Below are 9,301 nucleotides of genomic sequence, written 5' to 3'. Positions count from 1 at the left end.
TAACAGTAGCAACATTATAGTTATGAAGTAGCAACGAAAATAATTTTATGGTTGGGTCACAACATGAGGAACTGTATTTAAAGGGCCAGAAGGTTGAGAACCACTGCTCTAGCTGCTGCTCATAGCTCCAAAGGGTCGAGGTTAAATATTTCCCCGAGTAGAGAGCGTAGTTCCAGGCTGGAGGGAGGCCTGGTATCCCCAGCTGCTTCCAATGTCTTGCAGATTGTAAAGCCAGGGTTCTGCGCTGAGCTTCTCCCTGTACGCTCGAACTACAACTCCCAGGGTGCCCTGCGACCTGGGAGTGCGCAGGCGCGTGGGTGACGGAGGGGGAACCAGCCTCACAGACAGCGCGGTGGAGTTGGGGTGCTACTGGCGTGCGGGTCCGGCAACTCCCTGGGAGGCAGACGGGCGGGTGCCGGAACCGAGCTGCGGCAGTCCTCGCGGGTCTGTGAAGGAGTCGGTGGCCCCAGCAGGCGCCAGTCAGGTAAGTCCAGCGGGTGCTTTCCAGGAAGTCCGTCTGCGGGCGCGGGCAGGGAGTCGCACCGGCCATGGTGGCTGAGGAGGGAGAGGTGGCTGCTCTTCCAGCCGCCGGCCTGGGTCTTCTTCCCCACGGTCCCTCGCAGGGAGCGGGGGACGCTGAGGGTGACTTTGGGGTGACCGGGCCCGGGTGGGAGCCCTGGGGCGCGCTGGGAGGCGCCTGCGGTGGAGGCGCGCGAACCTTGAGCTGATGAATCACTCGGGGGCCGGCCTCCCCGGGTTCAGGACCGGCCCCCTCCCCACCCCTCCCCTCCCCGCCCGCCGCCTCCACCCCACCCAGGCGTAGCTCGGGGGACGGTCATCTTAAAAGGGTTTTCTCACCAGTACTCCTTCAAAGGCTTCTGCTTGTAGAAAGTCCGAAAGGGGAAAAAAAAAAACCACCTTAGGGCACACCCTTTTTTAAAATTAAAATCTGGCTTGTCCTGCGCTCGCCGGTTTGATCTCTCTGCTCTCCCTCTGTCTTAGAATAAATTCCTGGCTCCCCAGTAGCACAGCTGGATCCGGCTGTGAAGTCGCTAGTGTGTTGGTTTCTTTTGAGGACCTTGTACTTTTGCCTACAGAGGTTGGTGTGTTTCCTCGGCAGGCCTGCATTCAGACTATAAACAAACGAGAAAGAGCCGCAGGTTTTTGCTTTTTGTTTGTTTGTTTTGTTTTATGTTTAGTTAAGAATCGCGTTTCCGACTTGCCCTTGGCTTCTCTTAAAACCAAAAGTCATCCGGTAAGGAACACTGCAGTAAAGCTTATCGCAGGAGGTCATACTTGAACAGGAAATAAGCCTGTGAAATGTAAATTAGTTATGTGCGGTCTCTCTCGGCTTGTAACATTTTCATGCAGCTCATGTTTCTTTTTCTGAGAATCCTTTAGATGATGTTTTTCCCGGCAAGTTAAATTGATTAATTAATTGGTCTGTCAAAAAATAATACGCTTGGAAAAATAGTTTTGTCCAGCCTCATTTACTAGTTCTAGGCACTTTTTTACCCTATCACTTCTTTGAGAGCCCCTAATTTTATTATAAATGCTTAGAATCTCCTTTCTAACACATTCCTATGAAAGGAACAAAAAGGGAATGAAACTGTCAGATCCAGTATGTTCTCACTCTCAGCTTAATTACTTTTTTTTTTTTTAAATATATTTTATTGATTTCAGAGAGGAAGGGGGAGGGAGAGAGACAATCATGGATCAGCTGCCTCCTGCACGCCCCCTAGTGGGGATTGAGCCAGCGACCCAGGCATGTGCCCTTGACGGGAATGGACCCCGGGACCCTTCAGTCCGCAGGCCCACGCTCTATCTATCCACTGAGCCAAACCGGCCAGAGCTCAGCTTGCTTACTTTTGAACCTCTCAGGACTTCCAGCTTGCTCATCTTTAAAATGAGGTTGTTGAACCAGGTGACCCTAAGATTATTCCAGCCCTAAACATGTCTGATTTTTAAAAATTCATGATTTTATTTATTCAGGAAACATGGGCCACAGGTGTCATTCCAAACCCTGTACTAGGCATGAATGAACAAAAATGAGTTCTGGAGGCTGTTACTGACCTGCTCAATTTCCTTTAATCATATTTTTATGACTAATTCCAAAATTTTGTTATAAACCCTTCAGGCCCTGTTACTCTGTAATTAGCTTCACCTAAAGTTAAGACGTAAAGTCAGACTCCATTACAATGATTGGTTTTAGTCTAATCAGATTTTCCTAGTCTCAGCTACTGGCCCATTTAAATAAAACACAGGTTCCCTACAACACAAAGGACTTGAATGGTGTAGGGTGGTGCTTCTCAAACATTAACATGCATAAATCATCCGGGATCTTGTAGGTCTGAAGTGGGGCCCTAGAACTTGCATGTCAGACCACACTGAATATCAAGGGTTGGGAGATACTTTAAGGCAGCGGTTCTCAACCTGTGGGTCGAACGACCCTTTGGCGGTCGAACGACCCTTTCACAGGGGTCACCTAAGACCATCCTGCATATCAGATATTTACATTACGATTCATAATAGTAGCAACATTACAATTATGAAGTAGCAACGAAAATAATTTTATGGTTGCGTCACAACATGAGGAACTGTACTTAAAGGGCCAGAAGGTTGAGAACCACTGCTGAGGTGTTCATAGTGACAGTTTAAAGATAAGTGCTGAGCCCGGCCACTGTGGCTCAGCATTTGAGAGTCAACCAGGAACTAAGAGGTCGATGGTTCGATCCCCTCTGGGCACATGCCCAGGTTGTCGGCTCCATTCCCAATAGGGGGCCATGCAGGAGGCAGCCCATGTATGAAATTACTTTCCCATTGATGTTCCTACCTCTCTATCCCTCTCCCTTCCTCTCGCTCTAAAAATCAATAAGAACATATTTTTTTAAAGAAATAAAGATAGGAGCTGATAGCTGTGATATTAGATGAATAGTAATTGCTTTTTCCAACTCTCAGTTTTAAAAAATAATCCTATTCCGTGGAGGGTTGGGGCTGGGAGGTGTGGGAGCGGGGTGGGGAGGTGGTAAGAGATCAACCAAAGGACTTGTATGCACGCATATAAGCATAACCAATGGACACAAGACACGGGTTGTAGGGGAGGCCGGGGAATGTCAAGGGGGGAAAAAAGGAGACATATATAATACTCTTTGTAATACTTTAAGCAATAAAACAAAATTTTAAAAAAATAAATTAAAGGATTACTATATTAAAGAAAAAAACAACAAAATAAACCTACGTTTCTATGAAAAAAAATAATACTATTCACTTTAACAAAAGTAATTGTTTTCACAAGTTTTTTTTCTACTCTCTCTCCTTCCCTTCTTTCTTTGTGCAGAATCTTCTCAGTGTTTTCTCCTCTCTCATCCTCTTCCATCTTCAATTGTTTTCATTCACATTAATTCAATCATTCACTGATTCAACATGTGTCTTGCCCCATCTTGTACAAAGCACTGTCTTAGGCTCATGGCAAATACAGACATTAAGACACGGTTTTTGTCTGGGAACTACTGTCTTTGAAATGAGGCATAGTACAGAGTGCTGTAAGAGCCATCTGTGGGGAATAAAAACATGCGGTAGGAGTTCAGAGGGAGAGATCTTTTACAGTTGTGGGGACGGGAAACAAATGAAGTCATCTTTTTTCCACTCACTGGTCATCTCTGTCTTCCCAGGCTATACTCTGTATACTGTGTGAGTTTATGTGCCATATCTACAATAGAATACAGTATATAATTTTGTAAATTTATTTACTTGGAACCTGGGTTGAGCTTGATATACACGATAATCGATTAGATATGAGTAAATCATAGGAAGAGTGAGAGGTGGTGGGGATAAAAATATACCTGGATAGAGGGAGGGGAAAGATGAAGAGAAAGGAAGACAGAGGAGGACCCAGTAAAATAGAAGGAAAGATCTCAGGTTTTCAGGAGTCAGTCTGATGTACACTGCTCTTGCTATTTAGGCTGTGTTATCAACTTTTAAAGATCAAATTAGCTGGCATTCTTCATTCTTTTCAGTTTCCCTTAAATTTAAAAATTATGGGCTCTTAATTAAAATAATTGAAGAGGGTATTATTCTCTAGGCTGTTATAGTGGCTAAAGCACTATTGTCTTTCTATCATCAACCTTTCTTGCTGACATTTGATTTACATGCCTTATTCTCATTCAGTTTTATCTGAAACCTCCAAAATCACAACTATAACATTGTATTGAGAGGAAAATGATATAGAAAAACAGAAAATTCAACTGGACTTGTAACAGTCCATTTGGTACACATATTGAAATCCTAAAAAATCAAACTTGATTTGCTCTTTATGAAAAATTAACATGAACACATATATCTATCTACCCATACATGTCTGTAATCCAGTAGATTATTTATAATAATGAAGGAATAGAGATGTGAATAATCCAAAGAGGCAAAAAATTGAAAATGTATGTGTAGTAATGTAGATTTCATTTGAAACATCCTTAACCTATGCCTTGAAGCAGATTCCTATTTTGTATGTTTTATGAGGTATAATTAACATTCAGTAAGATGCACATATCTTTTTTAAAAAATATATTTTTATTGATTTCAGAGAGGAAGGAAGTGGGGGAGAGATAGAAACATCAGTGATGAGAGAGAATCATTGACTGGCTGCCTCTGCAACCTGGGCATTTGCCTTGACTCGGAATGAACCGTGATAGGTGGATGCTCAATCACTGAGCCACACAGGGCAGGCAAAATGAGCATACTTGAGTGTGTAGTTCAAGGAGTTCTGATAATTTTATACGATGTAACTTATACCAAGACAAATTAGAAAACATTTCCATCACCATGGAAAGTTCCCTCATATCCCTTTCCAGCCATTTCCTTCACCCACCCTTCTCCAAAGGCAACCACTTTGATTCCACATTTCTAACACCATAAATGTGTTTTGCCTAGTCATAGACTTCACATAAATGGAATCGTACAGTAGTATGTGCTTTTTTGTGTCTGGCTTCTTTCATGTAACAATGTTTTTGAGATTTTTCTGTGTTATGTATCTGTGGTGTTTTTTTGTGTTTTTTTTTATCACATCAATGTGAGAGAGGAACATCGATTGCTTGTCAACTGTACTCACCCTGACCTGGGATCGAACCCCAGCCTAGACATGTGCCCTGACTGGGAATTGAACCTAAAACCTTTTCGTGTATGGGACGACACTCCAACCAATTGAGCAGGGTTTGTTTGTTTGTTTTTCTCCACATTTTTAATGTCACCAATTTTTAGTGTTGTCAGCCTTTTTTATTTTAGCCACACTAGAAGATGTAAAATGGTACCTCATTATGGTTTTTAATTTGCCTATTCTGGACATTTCATATAAATGAAATCATACAATATGTAGTCTTTTGGGACTATCTCTTGCTCTTATATACTTAACAGTTCATTTTGAGAATCACTGAAATACAGACCAAGTTCCTTCACAGATGTGTACACTTTTTTACCTGTGAAGATATACCCTCCCTCGGTACGTATACTCAAACACCTACATGCACTCACTAAAGAGGGAACACAAACACACCAAGACAGGCTTACAAACCACGGCAACTGATGCACAGAGATAACCCTTTACAATTAAACAGTTTCATATCTGGGGAATCTACTCTCAGTAAGCACTGATATCACTACAAGTACCTACAAGTGAACACAATTCCTGAAGTATGTGGGAGAAATGAGGGCTAGAGTGAAGGAGAGCATGATGACAAGTTAAATTTATTTAAACTGTATTCTGGTGTTTAAGGCAATTCTTAGTGCCTTTAGTTAAGTTTTTTAAACAGTAGCAATTGTCTAATAGGCATATATTTAATATGTATATAGTTATGTATATAGACTTGTAGGTAATTCCTTAGCCTATTGCATAGAGCAAGCCCTTTGAGCAGGATATTATTAATCATAATTATAGAGTAAGGGATTTGCATATGGAAATTATAACCAACAAAATATGTTGATTCCCTGGGTGTGGGGTTATCATTTTAATGAGGAATTGTTAAAGACTATTTACTTGATTATATGCATACCAGTGAAAAAAAAGGAGGCCCTTCAAGTATATACAATCTGACATCTATTACGGCAGCCCTTACCCTGGGTTAAACATAGCAAGATTTGATATAATACCAAGATTTATTTTTGTTCATGGGGAATTCAAGTTAATGTTCTTAAATAACTGCTTTTTTCTTTTTTTTTTTTTTCTTTATTATGGCCACTGGGGTCCTATGGCAGGAGTATGGAAGTGGGTGGGAGGTGGGAAGTGGGTCGGAGATGGGTAAGAAAACTTGATTCTATTGGGAAATATCAATAAGTATGTGATTATATGAAAGTCAAAACCCCTACCCATCCCCCCCTCTGTTTTTCTTCAGTTTGTCCCTAAGATTTACTATTTCTTAGAGAAAATCACAGAACTATGTACAAAAGGACCACAACACATTTGCACATTTTCTCCTCTGCAAGGCCTTTGGTGCAGCTCGGCCATTCTGTTAGTCATCAGCACACCCTCTACACCTACCTCTAGTTTACTGAGCCCCCATTATTCCTCCTTGTCGAACAGTGTCACGTCCTACATACCTAACACATAGGACAGCATCTCAAGTTTACTCTCCACCAGAGGATATCTCTTGACACTTCATTCAGCCCCTTTGCCTTCCCTCTGCCATATCATCTTTTCTTCCTTTCTTTTTTCCAGTGCCACAACCTTAATTCTGGTCTATACCTTCTTTTGAGTAGGATACCTCTTCAAAGAAATGTTGTTTGAACTGGTTGCTGAAAGATGTGAAAGGATTCAAACATGAGGAAAAGGGGGAAGGGTTGCTGTGTATCAGGTGTAATGAACAGTGTGATGTGAGGGCTGGAGGCAGAAATGCATGGAGATGTATTTACCTTGGCTTTGATACCGGATATTCGAGAATCACTCCTTCCCCTTCATTTCCTCTCCTTTCCCTGGCTCCCTTCCCATGTACTTTGATCTGTTTGCTTAGTATATACTTCTCCCCACCTCTATCTAGCTAACCTTATCCTTCCTGACCACCCACAGTGATCTCTGAACTTCTGTAGCACCAATTTCAGTACCATTTTTTTTTGACAGTTAATTATATATTGCCTTGATTTTTTTTTTAAGCTTTATGTGCCTGTCTCATTTTCCCAAATAGAGTGTTAGTCAAGGTGTTTAGGTCTCAGGAAACACAAACCCACTTAAGCTAGCCTATTAGAAGGGATGCCACTTAAGCTAGCCTGCTAGAAGGGATGCCACTTAAGCTAGCCTGCTAGAAGGGATGGTGTCAGGGCTGGCACTTGCAGTGGCTGTTACTGTAAGGCGATAGAGGCCCCTGAAATGAACCATAGCTGGAACCCCGAGCAGGCACTGGGAAAGTCCCTGCCCTCCTTCCTCCGTCTTTGTCCTATGTGGACTCTCTTCAACTTCTTCCTGTGCCTCTGAGCTCCCTTCTGGATGTTAATTTGATTATCTTGATTACTGAGTTTTTGTTGCCCTCTCCAACGTTACACCTGAGGCAAGTGCCCCTTCTCCCCCCCGCCCCCCCCCCCCCCCGCCTAGCTCTAGCACTGCTCCATTCTCCCCTCTACAGACTGGCTTTCTCATGGCTTCTGCTTTCCCCCTTAGTAGCTTCAGCTTAAATGTGACTTTGGCTTGCTGTAATGCTGCCTCCAGACCGCATGATAAATGATCTCTCAACTGAGGTTTTATTTCCAGCTTTCTAGATTCCTGGAGAATTGAGTTTTTTTCTATCTTGCTTGGGTTTCGGGTAACCCCTGTACCAAACATCTGTGAGGGAGGGGGCATTATTTTGTGGTTGCTTAGGCTGTATACTTCACAGGGCCTGCAGTAAGGGTGGTCCCAGACAAGGGGATTTAGGGTTGGTCATCCCCAAACATGCTTACTTTGGTACTGGAGATCAGGTATCTTTTTTGTAGCTGTACTGCATTTAGCAGATTAACAGCCAAAAAGTAGGCTTGTTTCTTATTTAGTATTGTTTATTGCTATGGCTCTCTGACCATTTGACCATTAGGGTTAACTTTTGGGCATAATAGGCTAATCAGAGCCACACACACACACACACACACACACACACACACACACACATTTTGTTTTTAATCCTCACCCAAGGACATGCCCCTCATTGATTTTCAGAGAGAGAGTTGAAAAACATCGATTGGCTGCCTCCCACACACACCTCAACCAGAGATTGAACTCGAAATTCAGGTATGTGTCCTGACTGGGAATTGAACCCACAACCCACAACCCTTGGTGTGTGGGATAATGCCAATAAATTATTAAAATTTGTTTTATCATAATTTGAAAATTATAATTTTGAAGCAAATCAAATATATTTTGGACATATTTTTCTAGTTCAGAAAGACTGGGGATGTAGGATATTGATAATCAGTTAAACAAAGAGTAATAATAGGTCTTTACTGACTCTGCCCCCAGTCCAATTAGAATATGGTAAAACCAGGTACTCCCAACATTGATCTAAAACCTTACTAATCCCCCTTCTTATTTTATTATACATTTATTTAGTATCTACTAATTATATTGCAGGCACTATGTTGGGCTGACAGTATAAAAATAAGTGCCTGCCCTCAAAACCCTTACAACTTATAGAGAAGATAGATATTTATCGAGTTGATTATAGTATGGTGAGATAAATGCTGATGGAGGTGTGGGCAAAATGATTTAACACCTCTCTTCTACTGTTTTGTGTACATTCATCTCTCACTTTTTTGCATTCTCATTTTTAGTCTTACCTCTCTCTCCCAATCTCTATAATTAATTGTCTATTATATGGATCACAGTATAGTAATATTTCATTTACCTAGCATGAACTAAGGCAGTATTCCTTAAAAATGAAGTTTGAAGATAATTAATAATGATTTTATTAGCTAACATTTTTTAAAATATATGTTTTATTGATTTTTTACAGAAAGGAAGGAAGAGGGATAGAGAGTTAGAAACATCGATGAGAGAGAAACATTGATCAGCTGCTTCCTGCACACTCCCTACTGGGTATGTGCCCGCAACCAACGTACATGCCCTTGACCGGAATCGAACCTGGGACCCTTGAGTCTGCAGGCCGACGCTCCATCCACTGAGCCAAACTGGTTAGGGCAGCTAACATATTTTTGAACACTTGCTCTGTGTTAAGAACTGTTCTAAGGGATTAATATGTATTAATTCACTTAATGAATTAATGTATTAGCTCTATGAGAAAGGTACTATTATTATTCTCATTTTACAGGTGGGAAAACAGAGGGACAAAAAATAGTT

At 41.7% G+C, this 9,301-nt stretch overlaps 1 protein-coding gene across 2 annotated transcripts in view; it reads left to right on the top strand.

The window, feature by feature from the left end:
• Positions 1 to 312: 312 nt before the first annotated feature.
• The window catches only part of TMOD3 (tropomodulin 3), a 70,437-nt gene continuing 61,448 nt past the window's right edge, over positions 313 to 9,301 (top strand). The window contains exon 1 of one of the 2 annotated variants that reach the window (XM_023751642.1): positions 313 to 484. The gene's annotated coding sequence lies outside the window, so the exon portion shown is untranslated. The remainder of the gene's footprint in view (positions 485 to 9,301) is intronic. The other variant, XM_006085953.3, reaches the window with a different exon arrangement.

Source organism: Myotis lucifugus, unplaced genomic scaffold (assembly GCF_000147115.1).
Source record: "Myotis lucifugus unplaced genomic scaffold, Myoluc2.0 scaffold_23, whole genome shotgun sequence".
NCBI lineage: Eukaryota > Metazoa > Chordata > Mammalia > Chiroptera > Vespertilionidae > Myotis > Myotis lucifugus.
Note: the sequence above shows the minus strand (reverse complement) of the source record. Positions and strands in the feature narration are given on the sequence as shown.